General features: G+C 45.2%; 1 pseudogene; it reads right to left on the bottom strand.

The window, feature by feature from the left end:
- Positions 1–2331: 2331 nt before the first annotated feature.
- The window catches only part of LOC100607603, a 123177-nt pseudogene continuing 102940 nt past the window's right edge, over positions 2332–22568 (bottom strand).

The raw sequence follows: 22568 nt of genomic DNA, 5'->3' as shown, positions 1-22568 counted from the left end.
AAATTAAATTATAATTTCTGTCTTACTTGCTAAATGCCAAGAATGCACTTACGCCTACTGTAATCCCAGCACTTTGGGAGGCTGAGGCAGGCGGATCACGAGGTCAAGAGATCGAGACCATCCTGGCCAACATGGTGAAACCTTGTCTCTACTAAAAATACAAAAATTAACTGGGCATGGTGGCGCACGCCTGTAGTCCCAGCTACTCAGGAGGCTGAGGCAGAAGAATTACTTGAACCCAGGAGGCGGAGGTTGCAGTGAGCTGAGATCGTGCCACTGCACTCTAGCATGGTGACAAGCAAGACCCCATCTCAAAAAAAAAAAAAAAAAGAAAAGAAAAAAAAGAACACAAGTTCTATGAGGGAAGAGATCTCTCCCTAGTGCCTTGAGTGGTGCTGGGAACGTAGTAGGCATGCAATTAGTATTTGTGGAAAAAATAAATACAGGAAGGAAAATGCATCTTTTTTGAGCACTTAGGCATTGTGTTAGGCACTTAATGCTATTGCTGCATAATTGTGCTGTCTATTTTTCTGAAGAAAACTTTAACATATTGATACGGTTGGGCTGTGTCCCCACCCAAATCTCATCTTGAATTCCCATGTGTTGTGGGAGGGACAGGGTGGAGAGGTAATTGAATCATGGGGGCAGGTCTTTCCCATACTGTTCTTGTGATAGTGAGTAAGTCTCACCAGATCTGATGATTATTGTAAGGGGGACTTTTCCCACAGCTCTCTTTGCCTGCTGCCATCCGTGTAAGATGTGACTTGTTCCTCCTTGCCTTCCGCTGTGATTGTGAGACTTCCCTAGCCATGTGGAACTGTAAGTCCAATTAAACCTCTTTCTTTTTTGTAAATTGCCCAGTCTCAGCTATGTCTTTATTAGCAGCGTAAAAACGGACTAATACACATATAGAGAATGAGGCCAGCCACAGCAACTCATGCCTGTAATCCCAGCACTTTGTGAGGCCTAGGTGGAAGAATTGCTTGAGCCTAGGAGTTCATAGTGAGATCCTTACTCCACAACAACAACAACAGGAAAAAAAATTTAGCTGAACATGGTGGTGTGTGCCTGTAGTCTCAGCTGCTTGGGAGGCTGAGGTGGGAGGATCACTGAAGCCCAGGGAGGTGGAGGGTGCAGTGAGCCATGATCATACTATTGCACTCTAGCCTAGGTAACAGAGCAAGACCCTGTCTGAAAAACAAACAAACAAACAAAGGAACACATAATGGCCAGGCATGGTGGCTCATGCCTGTAATCCCAGCACTTTGAGAGGCCAAGGCAGGAGGATCACTTGAAGCTAGGAGTTCAAGACCAGCCTGGCCAATATAGTGAGACTCCATTGCTACAAAAATTAAAATTAACAAACAAACAAAATACATATACAAAATGGTTTGTATCACCTGTATGAAAGTTAAATTCACAAAGAGCTTTTGTGGCTTCCGTAACAAATTACTGTACATTTAGTGGCTTGAAACAACAATGATTTGCCAGGCATGGTGGCTTCACGCCTGTAATCCCAGCACTTTGGGAGGCTGAGGTGGGTGGATCACAAGGTCAGGAGACTGAGACTATCCTGGCTAACATGGTGAAACCCCGTCTTTACTAAAAATACAAAAAATTAGCTGGGCATGGTGGCGGGCACCTGTAGTCCCAGCTACTCGGGAGGCTGAGGCAGGAGAATGGCATGAACCTGGAAGGCAGAGCTTGCAGTCAGCCGAGATCACGCCGCTGCACTATAGCCTGGGTGACAGAGAAAAACTCTGTCTCAAAAAAAAAAAAAAAAAAAGAAACAACAATGATTTATCATGTAACACTTCTGGAGGTCAGAAGTCCAAGATGAGACTCACTCAGCTAAAATCAAGGTGTTCGGTAGTGCAGCATTCCCTCTGGAGGATCCAGAAAGAATCCATTTCTTTGCCTTTTCTAGCTTCTATAGGCTGCCTGCATTCCTTGGCTTGCGGCCCCATTCTTTATAAGTTTTTCTTGCATCACCATATCACTATGACACTGACAGTGAAACTCCTACTTCTTTCTTCCACATTTAAGAATCCTGTGATTACTTTGGATTCCCCCCCGATAATCCAGGAAAATCTCTGTTTTAAAGTCAGCTGATTAGCAACCTTAACACTATCTGCTATATTTAAGTCTCCCTTTTCACAGTGTGATATAATAAGAAATATATTTGTCCATAGTTTCTGTCATGGAGCTCCTGAAACATCTGGCATTTCCTGAGTGATGGGAGTTTCTTTTGTTATTCAGTATGAGCCCCATTTGTTTTTTTGTTTTTTAGAATGTAACGACAATAAAACTAATCTTAATTTTATTTGCATTTTATACATCAAATATTATATATTTGAGTCTACCCTATTTCTGTCTATTTTTGAAAAATGATTAAGCAAACACTTAATATCAAAGGCAGAATCACATTTGGTCAGGTTCATGTTGATAATAACTGGAGCTTGATTTTTGTTGTTGTTGTTGTTGTTGTTTTTGAGACAGAGTCTCGCTCTGTCACCCAGGCTGGAGTGCAGTAGCACAATCTTGGTTCACTGCAACCTCTGCCGGGGTTAAAGGGGTTCTTGTGCCTCAGCCTCCCAAGTGGCTGGTATTACAGGCGCCTCCCACTATGCCTGGCTAATTTTCTGTTTAGTAGAGATAGGGTTTCACCATGTTGGCCAGGCTGGTCTCGAACTCCTGACCTGAAGTGATCCGCCCACCTCGGCCTCCCAGTGTGCTGGGATTACAGGCACGAGCCACCAAACCTGACCTATAACTGGTTTTGAGTTAATGTAACTATCTGGGATGGGCCAGCATTAACCAAGACGATGGTGATGGACCTTAATCTAACAACCATCACTGCAATGCCATACTATTCCTTTAATTTTACCCTCTTTGCGAACTTTGAAGCAGGACAAGAGACCATTGTATTTCCAAACAGGTAGATTTCTTTCTTTCTTTCTTTCTTTTTTTTTTTTTTTTAGACAGAGTTTCACTCTGTTACCCAAGCTGGAGTGCAGTGGCACGATCTTGGCTCACTGCAGCCTCTGCCTTCCAGGTTCAAGTGATTCTCCTGCCTCAGCCTCTCGAGTAGCTGGGACTATAGGTGCCCACCACCACGCCAGGCTAATTTTTGTATTTTTAGTAGGGAAGGTGTTTCACCATGTTGGCCAGTCTGGTCTCTAACTCCTGACCTCGTGATCCACCCGCCTCAGCCTCCCAAAGTGCTGGGATTACAGACGTGAGCCACCACGCCCGGCCCCAAATGGGTAGATTTCTTTTTTTGTTTGTTTGTTTTTGTTTTTGTTTTTGAGACAGAGTCTCACTCTGTTGCCCAGGCTGGAGTGCAGTGGTGCGATCTCGGCTCACTGCAAGCTCCACCTCCGGGGTTCACGCCATTCTCCTGCCTCAGACTCCCGAGCAGCTGGGACTACAGGCGCCCGCCACCGCGCCCGGCTAATTTTTGTATTTTTAGTAGAGACGGGGTTTCACCATGTTAGCCAGGACGGTCTTGATCTCCTGACCTCATGATCCGCCCGCCTCGGCCTCCCAAAGTGCTGGGATTACAGGCTTGAACCACTGTGCCTGGCCATGGGTAGATTTCTTATTTGGAATGCTCCATATACATGTGGTATAAAAAGATGTAATGGATGCTTCTTGCTTCCTAACCCACGTGGGTTTCCATTGATATTTGTTCCTATAAGCTCCAGTGTTTGTTCTAAAATTAGTGGCACTACACTGATTTCCAAAAGCCCAAGTTCATCAGGATGACGCTTTAGTACCAGGGCAATTTCAGATTCATAATGAACTACAGAGGAATGCCAGCAGTACTGTTTGTTGTTTTTTTCTACTGGTATTCAACCAAGAATGTGTACATTTTCATCAGGCGCTGGATTCCCATTTAATTGTTCTATTTCCTTTGCTGGTATCTAGCACTCTGGAACCTGTTTGAAGTCCTCCTCAAGGTTCCCAAAAACTCCTTTTGTGTTTTCTTTTGAATGTAGAAAATTTAAAATTTTTTTCGGCTTGTTTTTTGGGTTTTCTATCTAGTTGAGCCCACAGGTATGGCTAATCTGCTGCTCCCTTTTGGCAGAAGGCTCCTCTTTCACCTCCATCGAAAAACACATGGTATTTTTTGCTGCATGGAGCCCAGGCACCTCTTAGTGAGCCCAACAAGCAGGGTGAGTGTAGGGTGCACTTTTTTTTTTTTGTATTTGTTTTGAGACAGAGTCTTGCTCTGTCACTCAGGCTGGAGTGCAGTGGTGCGATCTCAGCTCACTGCAACCTCCGCCTCCTGGGCTCAAGCAATTCTCCTGTCTCAGCCTCCCAAGTAGCTGGGATTACAGGTGCATGCCACCATGCCCAGCTACTTTTTGTATTTTTAGTAGAAACGGGGTTTTGCCATGTTGGCCAGGCTGGTCTCAAACTCCTGACCTCAGGTGATCTGCATGCGTTGGCCTCCCAAAGTGTTGGGATTACAGGCGTAAGCCATTGAGCCCAGCCAAGGGTGCAATGGCACCTGGTCCAGGCAGGGTGAAAGCCCTGCAGCAGGAACTGTAAGCCTCTATCCCCTTTCTGGTTTTTTTATTTTTTTTATTTTTTTTATCTCGCTCTGTCACCCAGGCTGGAGTTCACTGACGCAATTTCGATATGAGCTCCCTTTGATCACACCTGAGTTTATGCTAATGAGGTGAGTTGATATGGGGCTGGTCACCAGAAAAAACAAGTATTTAGATGGTTGAAAGTTTCAGCCCTATTCACCAACCTTCTGGGAGGGAAAGGGGGATTGAGGATTGAGCTTTATATAAACTCCTGAACAACAAGATTCAAAGAGCTTCCAAGTTGATGAACACATTCACTTACTGGGAGGGTCATACTCCTGGAGAGGGTTTGGAAGCTCCATACAAACCCCTGCCCAATACCGTGGCCTATGCACCTCTTCCATCTGACTCTTCCTGAGTTGTGTGCTTTATAATAAACCAGTAAATGTAGGAAAAGTTTTTCTGAGTTCTGTGAGCCATTCTAGCAAATTATTAATATCAGACCTAAAGAAGGGGTCATGGGAACCCCTGAGTTACATCAGCCAGAACTATGGATATGGCATCAGACTTGCAAATGCAGCATGAAGTGGGGACAGTCTTGTGGGACTGAACCCTTAAGTCTGAAGCAAGCTAACTCCAGGTAGTTTGTGTCTCAATTAATTGAAATGTTTGACATCCAGCTGATGTTGGAGAATTGCTTGGTGTTAAAAAACACCCCAGACACAGAACCTAACATATTCATAGGTTTTGGGGATTAGGATGTGGACATCTTTGCTTCCCTAAATACTAAAGTAGGAGCCAGGCACAGTGGCTCACACCTGTAATCCCAGCACCTTGGGAGGCTTGACTGCTCCCACCTTGATTGCTCTTTAAAAATTTTTTGAAATATTTTAATTTTTAATTAAAAAATATTAGCCGGGCATAGTGATGTGTACCTGTAGTCCTAGCTACTTGGGAGGCTGAGGTGGGAGGATGGCTTGAGTCCGGGAGTTTGAGGTTGCAATGAGCCATGATCATGATGCTGCACTCCAGCCTGGGTGACAGAGACCCAGTCTCCAAAAAAAAAAAAAAAAAAAAAAACGAAAGAAAGAAAAGAAAAGAAAAAGAAAACAAACGAAGTTGGTACCATGATGACTCCATATCTGAGCAGTACAGTAGCCACAGAAAGGATCTGTACAGTGCAGATAGGCATGCCTGTCTTTCATAGATGAGTGTATCTTTCTGTCATAGCTAGGTGCACTGTCTTTTTATAACTTGATGACAATAGATATTAAAACCATTGAGGGAGCTCTCTGAACCTGTCCTGGTTCTGAGGGCTGCCTAATTTAATAAAAAACAAATTAAAAAATAATAAAACCATCTAATTTTGTTTGTTCTAATTCCACATTTAGTTAACTTCTGATTTTACCCATGTACGTATTTTTTCAAGATACAGAATACTCTGACTAGACAATATTAATGACTTCTCCATTTGGCAGTTAGATTTCTCTTTTTTAAAAATTTTTTTATTTTTTGAGATGGAGTCTCATTCTGTTGCCCAGGCTGGAGTGCAGTGGCACAATCTTGGCTCACTGCAACCTCCTTCTCCTGGGTTCAAGCGATTCTCCTGCCTCAGCCTCCTGAGTAGCTGGGACTACAGGCGCATGCCACCACACCCAGATAATTTTTGTATTTTCAGTAGAGACAGGGTTTCACCATGTGGGCCAGACTGGTCTCAAACTCCTGACCTCAGGTGATCTGCCTTGGCCTCCCAAAGTGCTGGGATTACAGGTGTGATCCACCGTGCTCTGCCTATTTGGCAGCTATATTTCTCATTGTAAATTAACACCTTGGATACCGGTTTTAATATCTATTGTCATCAAGTTATAAAAAGACAGTGCACCTAGCTATGAAAGAAATATACAATCATCTATGAAAGAGAGGCATGCCTATCTGCACTGTACAGATCCTTTCTTTGGCCAGTGTACATTTCATGGACAATGAAGAAAGGTGGAGTTTTTGGACCTGAAGACTCAACTCAGGATTGTGGTGAATACAGCAAAGTTCTGCAATTTTGTGTGTCCTTTCCTCAGGTAGCATCTCTCTGTCTCACTGCACATTTCTTTTTGTTTTGTTTTTTGAGACAGGGTCTTGCACTGTTGCCCGGGCAGGAGTGCAGTGGCATGATCGTAGCTCACTGCAGCCTCTAATACCTGGCTCAAGGGATCCTCCCACCTCAGCCTCCTGAGTAGCTGGGACTACAGGCACACATCAACATCCAGCTAATTTAAAAAATAAAAATTATTTTAGAGACAGGGTCTCACTGTCAGTCTCAAACTCCTGGCCTCATGCAATCCTCCCTTCTCAGCCTCCCAAAGTGTTAGGATTACAGCATCAGACTGCACCCATCCCACTGAAAATTTCCTATAAATGTGGCAAGGATCTTTCATGCATCATAAATGTGAGTTAAATGAGTTAAGACCTTTATACAAAGATGATATCAAAGGCAAGGAGGAGCCTCCTGCCCATCACAACATCAGGGCAAGAACAAAGGCTTTGAAGGCCAAGAAAGCCACACTACAAGGCAGCCACAGCCTCCTGAGGAAGGCCCATGAGTCACCCTCCAGGGGTGTAGCACACTGAGACTCCAAAGGGCCCTAGAAAATGTGTTTTCAGGAGGAACAAGTGAAACCATAGTGCCATCATTAAGTTCCCCTTGACCTCAAAGAAGATGGAGAAAATAACACGCTGGTTTTAACTGTAGATGCCAAGACCAACAAGCCTCAGATCAGGCAGTCTTTGAGAAAAACTTTATGCTATTGACATGGTGTGTACCTTGATAAAGCCTAATGCAGGCAAGAAGGCATATACTGGACTGGCCCCTGAGTACTCGGACTCGTTACTGCCAACAACATTGGGATCATCTAAAACTGAATTCAGGCCAGGCGCAGTGGCTCACGTCTGTAATCCCAGCAGTTTGTGGGGCCAAAGCGGGTAGATTGCTTGAGTCCAAGAGTTCAAGACCAGCCTGAGCAACATGGTGAAACTCCATCTCTACAAAAAATGCAATAGTTATCCAGACATGGTGGCATGGACCTGTAGTCAGGAGGCTGAAGCAGGAGGTTCCCTTGAGCCCAGGAGGCAGAGGTTGCAGTGAGCCGATTTTGTGTCACTGCACTCCAGCCTGAATGATAGAGTGAGACCTCATCTCAAAAACAAACAAACAAAACAAAAAACCCCCCAAAAAAACCTTGGTAGCCTGAGTGTGACATGACTGTACAGTGCCACGAGACTGGAAGGAGCTATATGGACAGGAACAAGTGCTGACTCCACTGTAGCCTGTGTGCAGAGATGGTCAATGACCATAAGACTCTACCCCATCCCTGCTGCTCTGACTCCGTGAGTTTCCTTTGATGGCACATCCCTAGGTGGGGCCTAAACAATGACTGAGGTTCTTTTTTTTTTGGACACTTTTTTTTTTTTTCTGTTACCCAGGCTGGAGTGCAGTGGCACGATTTCGGCTCACTGCAACCTCTGCCTCCTGGGTTCAAGCAATTCTTGTGCCTCAGCCTCCCAAGTAGTTGGGACTACTATAGGCATGCATCACCAAAGCGTGGCTACTAATTTTTGTATTTTTAGTAGAGACGGGGTTTTGCCATGTTAGCCAGGCTGGTCTCGAACTCCCGGCCTCAGGTGATCCGCCTGCCTTGACCTCCCAAAGTGCTGGGATTACAAGGCATAAGCCACTGTGCCCAGCCTGAGGTTCATTTTCTATCAATGCAGGAGGATAGGACTTGAAGAAGAAATTACATTTATTTATAAGAAATAATAGATTGTGACATATCTTTTAGGCACGGCTTTATGGACTGTTACACAAAGTCATCTAACACCTCCATTATTAGGCCTGTGTCGTACCTTTCACCTTCTTCTCCTCTACAGTCCACCCACAGCCCAACTGGACTTAGTCACTCTGCATTCTTTCGTGACAGAGCTCCCAGGGGCAGAACGTAATCTATTCCTGTCTGTACCCTCGCATTCCTCTCAGGGCTTGCTTCCTCTTCCCTCCTTGGGAATGCCCTTCTGCACTCTCATTTCTGCCTGTCAAAATTGAGTCACCTTTTGAAGAAGCCCAGTTCAAAGCCCCATCTGTGGGCTGAATTGTATTCCCTTCAACACAATTCGTGTGTTGAAGTTCTAAACCCCAGTACCTCAGAATGCGACTCTATGTGGAGATAGATAGGAAATTGAAAGCGGTAATTATGTTAAAATGAGGTCATGAGGGTGGGCCCTAATCCAATATGACTGGTGTCTTTAGAAGAAGAGGAGATCTGGACACAGACTGATACAGAAAGAAGACCATGGAAAGACCCAGGGAGAAGATGGCCATCTACAGTCCAGGAGAGAGGCCTCAGAAGAAACAGATCCTGCCAATATCTTGATCTCAGGCATGGCCGCAAGATTTCTGTTGTTTAAATGGCCCAGTCTATGGTACTTTGTTGTGGGGATCCTAGCAAACAGGACCTTCTTCACTCCTGTTCTTCAGATGCACTTTGCCTTGCCTGTCCTGTTGCTCTTTGTGCAGCAGCCTTGCATGACACTTAGTTGTAAACCCAGTCATCCCTTTGGATCTGTGGGTGATTGGTTCCCGAAACCCCCATTGATACCCAAACCCTCAGCTGGCCCTTGGTATCCTTGGGTTCTGATATGTGGACAGGAGCACCCACTGCATGCTTCCTTTCAGCTTAGGGATGAGCCTCATCTATGACCTTAGCTTCTGCCATAGTCTCAGGATAATTCAAGATTGGCTGACAAAATGACTGATACCTTGACTGAAATGATGAAATGTGCTGTGGCTTGGGAGATGCAGTGGTGTAACTTTTCTTACAGTTTGGAAACAAAATGAATTACAATTAACTTGTTTCTGTGGTGGACTGTGTCACGCACCACCTAGACCCCCTAGTAGGAATGAAAAACTTATTCCCCTACGTCCCAGGAATGCTGCAGGAAGACAGCACTCAGCTGTCTTTGGTGATCCCCTGGACTTGAAGAACACTGATTGATCTAAGATCACCTGTCCTTTCAGGGCTGGCCTGTGGGAGTATAAAGGCTTGGCTTCCTATCCCCAACTCTGAGCAATTCTGAAGAGCCATCAACCTGAAGGACAACCCGTTGTGGTCCTGAGGTCTTTGCTGGGCCAGCATGGGAGCTAGACTTCTTCCTAGTCCTGCTGCTTCCTCCCCTCCTTCCTCATGTGTTGATCCTAAGAGCACTGCCTAATAAAGGCCTTGCGTGTTAACTTCTGTCAGAGTCCATTTCTGGGAAACCCAACCCAGAAAGGGTTTCATATCAATTAATTAGTATTTTCTTGTAAATTTATGGCTGTTCATACAGACAACAGAAGGTATGTGTCAAATCCATGTTAATTATGTTTATTTTGTAATATAAATTCCATGAAGGAATAAAAGGGAAGAAAAAATGATCACGTAGGGTGGGAAAATAGGTAGTAATTACTGAATTGTAACAGAACACAAATTAATGTTATTAATTTAAAATGAAGTTTATTACTATTTCAGCTACATTAAATAACCTGGTGAGCCAGGCGTGGTGGCACACGCCTACAGTTCCAGCTACTCGGGAGGCTGAGGTGGGAGGATCACTTAAGCCCAGAAGGTTGAGGCCAGTATGGGCAACATAGCAAGACCTTGTCTCTGTAAGTAAGTAAATAAATAAATATATACATACATACATAATTTGGTGTGCTAGCCATTATTTCAATAAATTAACTTTGTGCCAGCAAAGATTTGAAGATTGGTCTCGCTTTTGTGCTGTTTGCTCTCACCTTAATTTTCCTTTTTTTATTTTTTTTTGAGACAGAGTCTCGCCCTGTCACCCAGGCTAGAGTGCAATGGCGTGACCTTGGCTCACTGCAACCTCCACCTCCCAGGTTCAAGAGATTCTCCTGCTTCAGCCTCCCGAGTAGCTGGGATTACAGCTGTATGCCACCATGTCCGGCTAATTGGTTGTATCTTTAGTAGAGATGGGGTTTCACTGAAAGAGTGGCTCTGTAGGCTCAGACTAAGACCACGCCACACCTGTTGCAGTCAAGAGATCTTTATTGGAGGAGTCTGAGGGAGAGCCAAGGCGGAAGGGAAGAGAGAGAGTGCTGCAGCCTCCGTCTTTTATGCCCGGGGACGTTACGTGGGGGTTGCTGGTTGGCTGAGGGGCTGTGCCTAGGCCGAGGCGGGAAGGCGTGACCTCTGGTTGGCTCCTTTTTGGCGGGCCTTTGTTGGGGAGGAAGAAGAACCCGAAAGTTCTGGGACTACAGGCATGAGCCACCGCGCCTGGCCCTCACCTCAGTTTTCTTCAGCAGCTCTTTGCCGTGAAGGTTTGGGTTTCTGTTTGTTACTAGAAGCATCCAGACCAAACATCTTCCATGAAGGAGAAACAAAAAGCTGAAGCGAACCCCTAAATGTGCTCGATAAAAATAAGAGTGAGGCACATCTATGTCAAGCAGGTGGACAACCAAGATACTGGCTGACACTTTTTTTTTTTAGACGGAGTCTCGCTCTGTCGCCCAGGCTGAAGTGCAGTGTTGCAATCTCGGCTCACTGTAAGCTCCTCCTCCCGGGTTCACGCCATTCTCCTACCTCAGCCTCTCCGAGTAGCTGGGACTACAGGCGCCCGCCACCACGCCCGGCTAATTTTTTGTATTTTTAGTAGAGACGGGGTTTCACCGTGGTCTCCATCTCCTGACCTCGTGATCCGCCAGCCTCGGCCTCCCAAAGTACTGGGATTACAAGCGTGAGCCACTGCGCCCGGCAGACACTTTTGTTTGCTTTTGACTGTGAGCAGTAACATTCAAGAGAACTGGAAGGTGGCTCCTTAGGCTGCCAGCAAGCAGGGAAGTTTTGCAGGTCAGGACGGGAGGCTGTGTGTCCGGAATTGGTGGATTTTTGGTCTCACTGACTTCAAGAATGAAGCCGCGGATCCTCACGGTGAGTGTTACAGGTCTTAAGGTGGCGCGTCTGGAGTTGTTCATTCCTTCTGATGTTCGGATGTGTTGGGAGTTTCTTCCTTCCGGTGGGCTAGTGGTCTCGCTGGCTTCAGGAGTGAAGCTGCAGACCTTCGCGGTGAGTGTTACAGCTCATAAAAGCAGCACGGACCCAAAGAGTGAGCAGTAGCAAGATTTCTTGCAAAGAGCGAAAGAACAAAGCTTCCACAGTGTGGAAGAGGACCCGAGCGGGTTGCCACTGCTGGAACAGGCAGCCTGCTTTTATTCTCTTATCTGGCCCCCACCCATGTCCTGCTGATGGGTAGAGCCCAGTGGTCTGTTTTGACAGGCGCTGATTGGTTCGTTTACCATCCCTGAGCTAGACATAAAAGTCCTCCACGTCCCCATCAGATCAGTTAGATACAGAGTATGGACACACATAGGTTCTCCAAGGCCCCACCAGAGCAGCTAGATACAGAGTGTCGATTGGCGTATTCACAGACCCTGAGCTAGACACAGGGTGCTGATTGGTGTGTTTACAATCCCTGAGCTAGACATAAAGGTTCTCCACGTCTCCACCAGACTCAGGAGCCCAGCTGGCTTCACTCAGTGGATCCTGCACCGGGGCTGCAGGTGGAGCTGCCTGCCAGTCCCGCGCGTGCGCTCGCACTCCTCAGCCCTTGGGTGGTCGATGGGACTGGGCGCTGTGGAGCAGGGGGTGGCGCTCGTCGGGGAGGCTCCGGCCGCACAGGAGCCCATGGAGCGGGTGGGAGGCTCAGGCATGGCGGGCTGCAGGTCCCGAGCCCTGCCCCGTGGGAAGGCAGCTAAGGCCCGGTGAGAAATCGAGCGCAGCGCCGGTGGGTCGGCACTGCTGGGGGACCCAGTACACCCTCCGCAGCCACGGGCCTGGGTGCTAAGCCCCTCACTGCCCAGGGCCGGCAGGGCCCGCCGGCTGCTCTGAGTGAGGGGGCCCGCCAAGCCCATGCCCACCCGGAACTCCAGCCGGCCCGCAACCGCCGCGCGCAGCCCCGGTTCCCGCTGGCGCCTCTCCCTCCACACCTCCCTGCAAGCTGAGGGAGCCGGCTCCCTCCTTGGCCAGCCCAGAAAGGAGCTCCCACAGTGCAGCGGTGGGCTGAAGGGCTCCTCAAGTGCCGCCAAAGTGGGAGCCCAGGCAGAGGAGGTGCCGAGAGCAAGCGAGGGCTGTGAGGACTGCCAGCATGCTGTCACCTCTCAGCTGCAGAGGCACAGAAGAGGAGGGGAGAGGACAAGAAAGGTAAGTGTGGTTCATTGAAAAGTCAAGAGCACAGATCCATACTTGGATTCAAAGTCCTTGCTTGCTTTCTAGCTGTGTGTCCTTGAAAAATTTCACTTAACTATTCTGAACTTCAGTTTTCTCAAGCATAAAATAGGATTAGTGATAATTCTTACCCATAGATTTGTCATGGTGATATTACATGTTAAGCATCTGGAACAATGCCTGACAGTACAATCGCTTAATAAATGTTAGGCCTGATCCTCTACACTAGGAATTGAAGGTTGGGCTTTTTGCCCACAAACCACCCCTACCCTCAATGCCAGGAATGGCCACAGTGCATTGGAAGCAGCATTAGCAAGAGCAAAAGATTTTATTATATTATTTAAGTCAATGGACGTTAGTTAGCACCCAGTAAAAAGGTATCTTATAGGGACACACAAAGATGATTCAGAGATCTACGCCCCAAGAGCATATTGTCAGATACAGACTACATGGTCATCTGGCTCCTGTTGAATGGAGACCCACCCTTTGGGAGTAACAGTGAAGTGTCAGGGTGACACTTCAGTGGCCAGTGGTCACCTTTGCAGAAAGCCCTCACTGCCTGCAGCCTCTGGCACAGGGCAAAGAGCACAAGTTTTAGAGTAAGATCGGCCTGACTTTGACTCCTGGTCTGCTCTGGGCAAGTCATTGAATCCTGCTGAGCCTCTACTACCCTCATCTCTAAAACAGAATGATAGTTACCTTATAAGGTTGCTGTAACAATTGAGATGAGGCGGACTAGAATGCTTAGCACAAAGACTCAGCATTAATTCACTGGACAAATATTTATTGACTACCCACTATGTTTCAGGTACTGTGCCAGGTGGTAGGAAAAACCTGGTTTCTAGTGTCCCTGGAAAGAAAAAATGTTAGAAAGATGGAACTATATAAGATCTAGTAAGGTGGGTCAGTAGGGTGACTACTTTGCAATAATTTATTGTACGTTTCAAAATAGCTAGGAGAGAAGAAGTAAAATGGTTCTAGCCTAGGCAGGATGTGGTGGCACATGACTGTAGTTCTAGCTACTCAGGAGGCTGAGGCAGGAGGATTGTTTGAGCCCAGGTTACCGTGAGCTATGACTGCACCATTGCACTCTAGCCTGAGTGACAGAGCAAGATCCTGTCTCCAAATAAATCAGTAAATAAAATGTTTCTAGCATAAAGACAAATATTTAAGGTAATGGATATTCCAAGTACACTGCTTTGATATTTACAAACTATATGAATGTATTAAATTATCACATGTACTTTGAAACTATGCATTTGTATTATGCATCAATTAAAAAAAGAAAATAAAGTAGGAAAAAACAAAAAGAGGAAACTCTGTCCAGAAAGTCTTCTTCGTAATATTTTTAAGTGCTAGCTGTTGTAAAACACTATGTCAAGTTGAATGCTTTATACAGGTTAACTCATTTCATCCTCGTGTGATGGATTAGACACTATTATCCTCTATGCCTCCACTTTACAGGGGGAGTGGGCAGACAGGAACTGAGACGGGTAGGCAGTGTTAAGATCACAAGGAACCTCATAACACAGGTCATGCAAAAACTGTGAAGCCTGTCCTGGATAGCTTGTGTTTGCCCCTCCCAGTTCACTCTCCTCCCTGCTCTGCCCTGCTCAAGGCCCCAGGAGGCGAGCCTGTAAGGACTGTATCAAAGGCTGCTGCACCCTGCCTTCCACTGAGGTTCACCCACTGATTATCTCTGCAGAGGTCAGAGGGAGGAGCGTGAGGTCAGGGTATTGATTCCCCTGGCTCCCTCTCTGTCAGGTTGCCTGGAGCTGGCTGTGTCCCAACTGAAAGCCACTTCCCTTCTACAGGAGGCCAAGTCCACATGACTCTTCCCTCTGGGTTTTAGTTATTTCTCCCTCCCTTCAAATCTTTACACTTGGGGGAGCTAAAATCCAGGCTGCTACCAGCGGTGGATCACTGTAGCATCCCTGTGGGATCCCTACATCTACAACATTAAATAGTACCTTTGTGAAAAAACCCATACACTTTTTCTTTTTATTTATTTATTTGATTATTATTATTTTAAAGATGAGGGTCTCTCCCTATGTTGCCCAGTCATCTCAAACTCCTGGACTCAAGTAATCGACCTGCCTCAGCCTCCCAAAGTGCTGGCATTACAGGCATGAGCCACCACACCTGGCCCCTAAACACATACACTTTTTAATCCATTTCCACTGCCATTTCCCCGGCCCAAGCTGTCCTTGGACTAGATAACTGGATAACATTCCAATTTGTTTTTCTGCATCCACTTTTTTTGAGGGGGAAGAGGGTGAACAGAAGGACATAATATTAAAATGGTGTTATTCTTCTCTAATTATTGCTTTGTTGTTGTCGGTTGTGGGTGATGGCGGTGGGGGTGAAACTTGCTTTTTTTTCCCTCAATATCTTGGGTAGATTTCACAGCTCTACCTTCAGTTATTAAAATTCAGTTAGCATTAATCCCAAATTTTATTTATCTGTTTTAAGAATTTATTAAAAATTCTTTTTATAATGAAAAATTCAAATATACACATACCAAAGTAGAAACACAATAATATAATAACTTTCTCCCTACACCTAATTACCCTGCTTTGATAATTGTTAAAGTTTTTTTTTTTTTTTTTTTTTTTGAGATGGAGTCTTCTCTGTTGCCCCAGCTGGAGTGCAGTGGCATGATCTTGGCTCACTGCAACCTCTGCCTCCCAGGTTCAAGCAATTCTCCTGTCTCAGTAGCTGGAACAGCAGGCACACACCACCACACCTGGCTAATTTTTGCATTTTTAGTAGAGATGGGGTTTCACCATATTGGTCAGGCTGGTCTTGAACTCCTGGCCTCAGGTAATCCACCCACCTTGGCCTCCCAAAGTGCTGGTATTACAGGTGTGAGCCACCACACCCAGCCAATTGCTAACTTTTTTTTTTTTTTTTTTCCAGACAGGGTCTTGCTCTGTTGCCAAGGCTGGAATGCAGTGGCATGATCACAGCTCACTGCAGCCTTGAGCTGCTGGGCTCAAGCAATCCTCCTGCCTTGGCCTCCTAAAGTACTAGGTTTACAGGCATGAACCACTGCACCCAGCCAATTGTTGACATTTTGCCAGCTATTCTACCTTTCTTTTTCCTTTTCTCTAAATTATTTTAAACCAAATCTCAAATGTCATGTCATTTGACCTGTAAATTCTTCAGTGTGTATATAACTAACATATAAAGTCAGCGTTTTTTTAAAAAAAAATTCCAGTGCCATTACCACACCTAAGAGAACAATTATTATTATTATTATTGTTATTTTTGAGACAGAGTCTCGTTTTGTCACTCAGACTGGAGTGTAGTGGCGCAATCTCGGCTCACTGCAACCTCCGCCTCCCAGGTTCAAGCAATTCTTCTGCCTCAGCCTCCTGAGTAGCTGGGATTACAGGTGTCCACCACTGTGCCCAGCTAATTTTTGTACTTTTAGTAGAGACAGGGTTTCACCATGTTGGCCAGGCTGGTCTCGAGCTCCTAACCTCAGGTGATCCATCTGCCTCGGCCTCCCAAAGTGCTGGGATTACAGGTGTGAGTCACCACGCCTGGCCCAATTATTTCTTTTCTTTTTTTCTTTCTTTCTTTCTTTCTTTTTTTTTTTCTTTGAGACAGAATCTCCCTCTGTCACCAGGCTAGAGTGCGGTGGTGTGATCGTGGCTCACTGCAACCTCTACCTCCTGGGTTCAAGCAATTCTCCTGCCTCAGCCTCCCGAGTAGCTGGGATTACAAGCACATGCCACCATGCCCGGCTAATTTTTTCTTTCCAGGGACACTAGAAACCAGGTTTTTCCTACCATCTGGCACAGTACGTGAAACATAGTGGCTAGTCAAAAAATATTTGTCCAGTGAATTAATACTGAGTCTTTGTGCTAAACATTTTAGTCTGCCTCATATCAGTTGTTATTATTATTGTTTTTGAGACAGAGTCTCGTTCTGTCCCCAAGGCTGGAGTGCAGTGACACAATCTCGGCTCACTGCAACCTCTGCCTCCCGGGTTCAAGTGATTCTCCTGTCTCAGCCTCCTGAGTAGCTGGGATTACAGGTGCCCACCACTGCGCCCAGCTAATTTTTGTGCTTTTAGTAGAGACAGGGTTTCACCATGTTGGCCAGGCTGGTCTTGGACTCCTGACCTCAGCTGATCCACCTGTCTCAGCCTCCCAAAGTGCTGGGATTACAGGCGTGAGACACTGCACCAGCCTGTTATTTCTTTTTCTTTTCTTTTCTTTTCTTTTTTTTTGAGATGGAGTCTCTTTCTGTCGCCAGGCATGAGCCACCACTCCCAGTCCCAATTCTTTCTTTCTCTTTCTTTCTTTCTCTTTCTTTCTTTCTTTCTTTCTTTCTTTCTTTCTTTCTTTCTTTCTTTCTTTCTTTCTTTCTTTCTTTTCTTTCTTTCTTTCTTTTTCTTTCCTTCTTTCTTTCCTTCTTTCCTTCTTTCTTTCTTTCTTCCTTCCTTCCTTCCCCTCCCTTCCTTCTTTCCTTCCCCTCCCTTCCTTCCTTCCTTCCCCTTCCTTCCTTCCTTCCTTCCTTCCTTCCTTCCTTCCTTCCTTCCTTCCTTCCTTCCTTCTCTCTATCTCTCTCTCTCTCTGTCTCTCTCTCTTTCTTTCTTTTTTTTTGACAGAGTCTTGCTCTGTTGCCCAGGCTGGAGTGCAACGGTGCGATCTCGGCTCACCACAAGCTCTGCCTCCTGGGTTCAAGTGATTCTCGTGTCTCAGCCTCTCGAGTAGCTGGGATTACAGGCATGCGCCACCATGCCCGGCTAATTTTGTATTTTTAGTAGAGACTGGGTTTCTCCATGTCGATCAGGCTGGTCTCGAACTCCTGATCTCAGGTGATCCACCCACCTTGGCCTCCCAAAGTGCTGGGATTACAGGTATGAGCCACCACACCTGGCCCCCAATTATTTCTTAATATCACCTTATAACCAACAGATGTTCAAATTTGCCTGATTGTGTCAAAATGTCTTTTGCAGTTTGTTTACATCAGGATCCAAATAATATCCAATCCCTTCCTTTCTAAACATTCTTCTTCTGGCTAGGTGCAGTGGCATATTCCTGTAATCCCAGCACTTTGGGAAGCCAAAGCTAGAGGATCACTTGAAGCCAAGAATTTGAGACTAGCCTAGATGACATAGCAAGACCCCATCCCTTACAAAAAAATTATTTTTATTCTCCACCTGCCAAACTGGATAGATCTTACTAGGTTGCGCAGGATGGTCTCGAACTTCTGGGCTCAAACCTGCTGCCTCAGCTTCCCAAGTAGAAGGGACTACAAGTGCATGCTAGAGTGCCCCGCTCTAAAATTCTTCTTCTTCTTTTTTTTTTTTTTTTGAGACTGAGTCTTGCTCTGTCACCCAGGCTGAAGTGCAGTGGTGCGATCTTGGCTCCCTGCAACCTCTGCCTCCCGGGTTCAAGCAATTCTTCTGCCTCAGCCTCCTGAGTAGCTGGGATTACAGGTGCCTGCCACCACACCCAGCTAATTTTTGTATTTTTAGTGGAGATGGGATTTCACCATGTTGGCCAGTCTGGTCTCAAACTCCTGACCTCGTGATCCACCTGCCTCAGCCTCCCAAAGTGCTGGGATTACAGGTGTGGGCCACCGCACCTGGCCTAAAATTCTTAATCTCAGTTAGTTTTTGCAGAAACCAGTTCGTTCATCCCATTTAGTATCTTGTATTCTGGATTTGGCCGATTGTATCCTTGTGGCATTGTTTAACATGTTCCTCTGGGTCCCATATTTCCTGTAAACTGGTAGTTAGATTTATTATCTTGATTAGATTCAAGATGCATCTTTTGGCATAGATGGAGCTATATACTTCTTCTCTTTTATCCACTCTTGATAACCTTCAATCTATACATATAACAGCCTGCTAATTAAAAAAAAAAAGACAACAAAAAACCCTGTATGTAGATGCTGGGCACAGTGGAGTGCACCTGTAGTCCCAGCTACTAGGGAGGCTGAGACCAGAGGATCTTTGAGGTCAGGAGTTCAAGGCTAGAGTGCACTGTGATTATGCCTCTGGATAGCCACTGCGCTCTAGCCTGAGTAACATTGTGAGACCCTGTCTCATTAAAGGAAAAAACAACCTGTATACAAGTCTGGTAGTATCACCACTACCTTATCCATCATATTTAAAGCCCTTAAATGTGTCCTGTGGCTCTAAATCCAAAGATCAAAATACTTAGCACAGTTTACTATGCTAAAGACAGGAAGCTGTCTTTCCATTTTCATCTTTTTTTTTTTTTTTTTTTTTTTTTTTTTTTGAGACGGAGTCTCACTGTCGCCCAGGCTGGACTGCAGTGGCGCGATCTCGGCTCACTGCAGGCTCCGCCCCCTGGGGTTCACACCATTCTCCTGCCTCAGCCTCCCGCGTAGCTGGGATTACAAGCGCCCACCACCTTGCCCGGCTAATTTTTTGTATCTTTAGTAGAGACGGGGTTTCACCGTGTTAGCCAGGATGGTCTCGATCACCTGACCTCGTGATCCGCCCGCCTCGGCCTCCCAAAGTGCTGGGATTACAGGCGTGAGCCACCGCGCCCGGCCTCCATTTTCATCTTGTACTACATCAGCCCTGTCCACTCACACTGGGTTCTCTCCATCCCTCTCAATCATCATGCTCCTTCTTCATCCAAAGCTCTAGCACTTGCTAGTCCCTTTGATTGGAACACTCCTCCTTCCTCTCTTTGCCAAATTAACTGCTACTTACCTTTCAGAATTCAGATCACCTTAGTTCTTCACGGAAGACTTCCCTGACTGTGCAGATAAATCTCTCAGTCAGGCTGGGCATGGTGGCTCACGCCTGAAATCCCAGCACTTTGGGAAACTGAGGCAGGTGGATCACCTGAGGTCAGGAGTTCAAGACCAGTCTGGCCAACATGATAAAACCCCATCTCTACTAAAAATACAAAATTAGCCAGGTGTGGTGGTACGTGCCTGTAGTTCCAGCTACTCAGGAGGCTAAGGCACGAGAATCGCTTGAATCGGGGAGGCAGAGGTTGCAGTGAGCCCAGATTGTGCCACTGCACTCTAGCCTGGGCAACAAGAGCAAAACTCTACCTCAAAAAAATAAATAAATAAAAGATAAATAAAAAATAAATCTCTTAGGATGCTTTTCTCTTGCAACTGCAAGTGACAAAAATAAATAAGTAAATAAACCAACCAATCAATCAGTCAAACCGGCTTAAGCAGAAAGAGGGGAATTAACTGGTTCATATAACCAAAATGTTTATCAGTTGCTGATATGAACCTAGGTGCATGTATTTAATTAATATCTGCAGGGATCTGCATTTTTTTTTTTATTATACTTTAGGTTTTAGGGTACATATGCACAATGTGCAGGTTTGTTACATATGTATCCATGTGCCATGTTGGTGTGCTGCACCCATTAACTCGTCATTTAGCATTAGGTATATCTCCTAATGCTGTCCCTCCCCCCTCCCCCCACCCCACAACAGTCCCTGGAGTGTGATGTTCCCATTCCTGTGTCCATGAGTTCTCATTGTTCAATTCCCACCTATGAGTGAGAACATGCGGTGTTTGGTTTTTTGTCCTTGCAATAGTTTACTGAGAATGATGTTTTCCAGTTTCATCCATGTCCCTACAAAGGACACGAACTCATCATTTTTTATGGCTGCATAGTATTGCATGGTGTATATGTGCCACATTTTCTTAATCCAGTCTATCGTTGTTGGACATTTGGGTTGGTTCCAACTCTTTGCTATTGTGAATAGTGCCGCAATAAACATATGTGTGCATGTGTCTTTATAGCAGCATGATTTATAGTCCTTTGGATATATACCCAGTAATGGGATGGCTGGGTCAAATGGTATTTCTAGTTCTAGATCCCTGAGGAATCGCCACACTGACTTCCACAATGGTTGAACTAGTTTACCGTCCCACCAACAGTGTAAAAGTGTTCCTATTTCTCCACATCCTCTCCAGCACCTGTTGTTTCCTGACTTTTGAATGATGGCCATTCTAACTGGTGTGAGATGGTATCTCACTGTGGTTTTGATTTGCATTTCTCTGATGGCCAGTGATGATGAGCATTTTTTCATGTGTTTTTTGGCTGCATAAATGTCTTCTTTTGAGAAGTGTCTGTTCATGTCCTTTGCCCACTTTTTGATGGGGTTGTTTGTTTTTTTCTTGTAAATTTGCCTGAGTTCATTGTAGATTCTGGATATTAGCCCTTTGTCAGATGAGTAGGTTGCAAAAATTTTCTCCCATTCTGTAGGTTGCCTGTTCACTCTGATGGTAGTTTCTTTTGCTGTGCAGAAGCTCTTTAGTTTAATGAGATCCCATTTGTCAATTTTGGCTTTTGTTGCCATTGCTTTTGGTGTTTTAGACATGAAGTCCTTGCCCACGCCTATGTCCTGAATGGTATTGCCTAGGTTTTCTTGTAGGATTTTAATGGTTTTAGGACTAACATTTAAGTCTTTAATCCATCTTGAATTAATTTTTGTATAAGGTGTAAGGAAGGGATCCAGTTTCAGCTTTCTACATATGGCTAGCCAGTTTTCCCAGCACCATTTATTAAATAGGGAATCTTTTCCCCATTTCTTGTTTTTGTCAGGTTTGTCAAAGATCAGATAGTTGTAGCTATGCGGCATCATTTCTGAGGGCTCTGTTCTGTTCCACTGATCTATGTCTCTCTTGTGGTACCAGTACCATGCTGTTTTGGTTACTGTAGCCTTGTAGTACAGTTTGAAGTCAGGTAGTGTGATGCCTCCAGCTTTGTTCTTTTGCCTTAGGATTGACTTGGCAATGCAGGCTCTTTTTTGGTTCCATATGAACTTTAAAGTAGTTTTTTCCAATTCTGTGAAGAAAGTCATTGGTAGCTTGATGGGGATGGCATTGAATCTATAAATTACCTTGGGCAGTATGGCCATTTTCACGATATTGATTCTTCCAACCCATGAGCATGGAATGTTCTTCCATTTGTTTGTATCCTCTTTGATTTCATTGAGCAGTGGTTTGTAGTTCTCCTTGAAGAGGTCCTTCACATCCCTTGTAAGTTGGATTCCTAGGTATTTTATTCTCTTTGAAGCAATTGTGAATGGGAGTTCACTCAGGATTTGGCTCTCTGTTTGTCTGTGATTGGTGTACAAGAATGCTTGTGATTTTTGTACATTGATTTTGTATCCTGAGACTTTGCTGAAGTTGCTAATCAGCTTAAGGAGATTTTGGGCTGAGACAATGGGGTTTTCTAGATATACAATCATGTCATCTGCAAACAGGGACAATTTGACTTCCTCTTTTCCTAATTGAATACCCTTTATTTCCTTCTCCTGCCTGATTGCTCTGGCCAGAACTTCCAGCACAAATCAATAAATGTAATCCAGCATATAAACAGAACCAAAGACAAAAACCACATGATTATCTCAATAGATGCAGAAAAGGCCTTTGACAAAATTCAACAACCTTTCATGCTAAAAACTCTCAGTAAATTAGGTATTGATGGGACGTATCTCAAAATAATAAGAGCTATCTATGACAAACCCACAGCCAATATCATACTGAATGGGCAAAAACTGGAAGCATTCCCTTTGAAAACTGGCACAAGACAGGGATGCCCTCTCTCAGGGATCTGTATTTCTTGCCTCTCCTCTTCTCTGTTAGCTTCATCCTCAGGTATACTCTCCTTGTGTCATGGCCACCAGCAGCTCCAAGTGCATTCTATTAGCTTAGCTGCTCAATTGAAGAAGAACATCTCATTCTTAATGGTTCCAGGAAAATCTCTGCATCTTTCTCATTGGCCTGGCTT

This window comes from Nomascus leucogenys, chromosome 18 (assembly GCF_006542625.1).
Source record: "Nomascus leucogenys isolate Asia chromosome 18, Asia_NLE_v1, whole genome shotgun sequence".
In the NCBI taxonomy this organism is placed as follows: Eukaryota; Metazoa; Chordata; class Mammalia; order Primates; family Hylobatidae; genus Nomascus; species Nomascus leucogenys.
The sequence above is the reverse complement of the archived record's forward strand: the minus strand, read 5'-3'. Positions and strand labels throughout refer to the sequence as shown.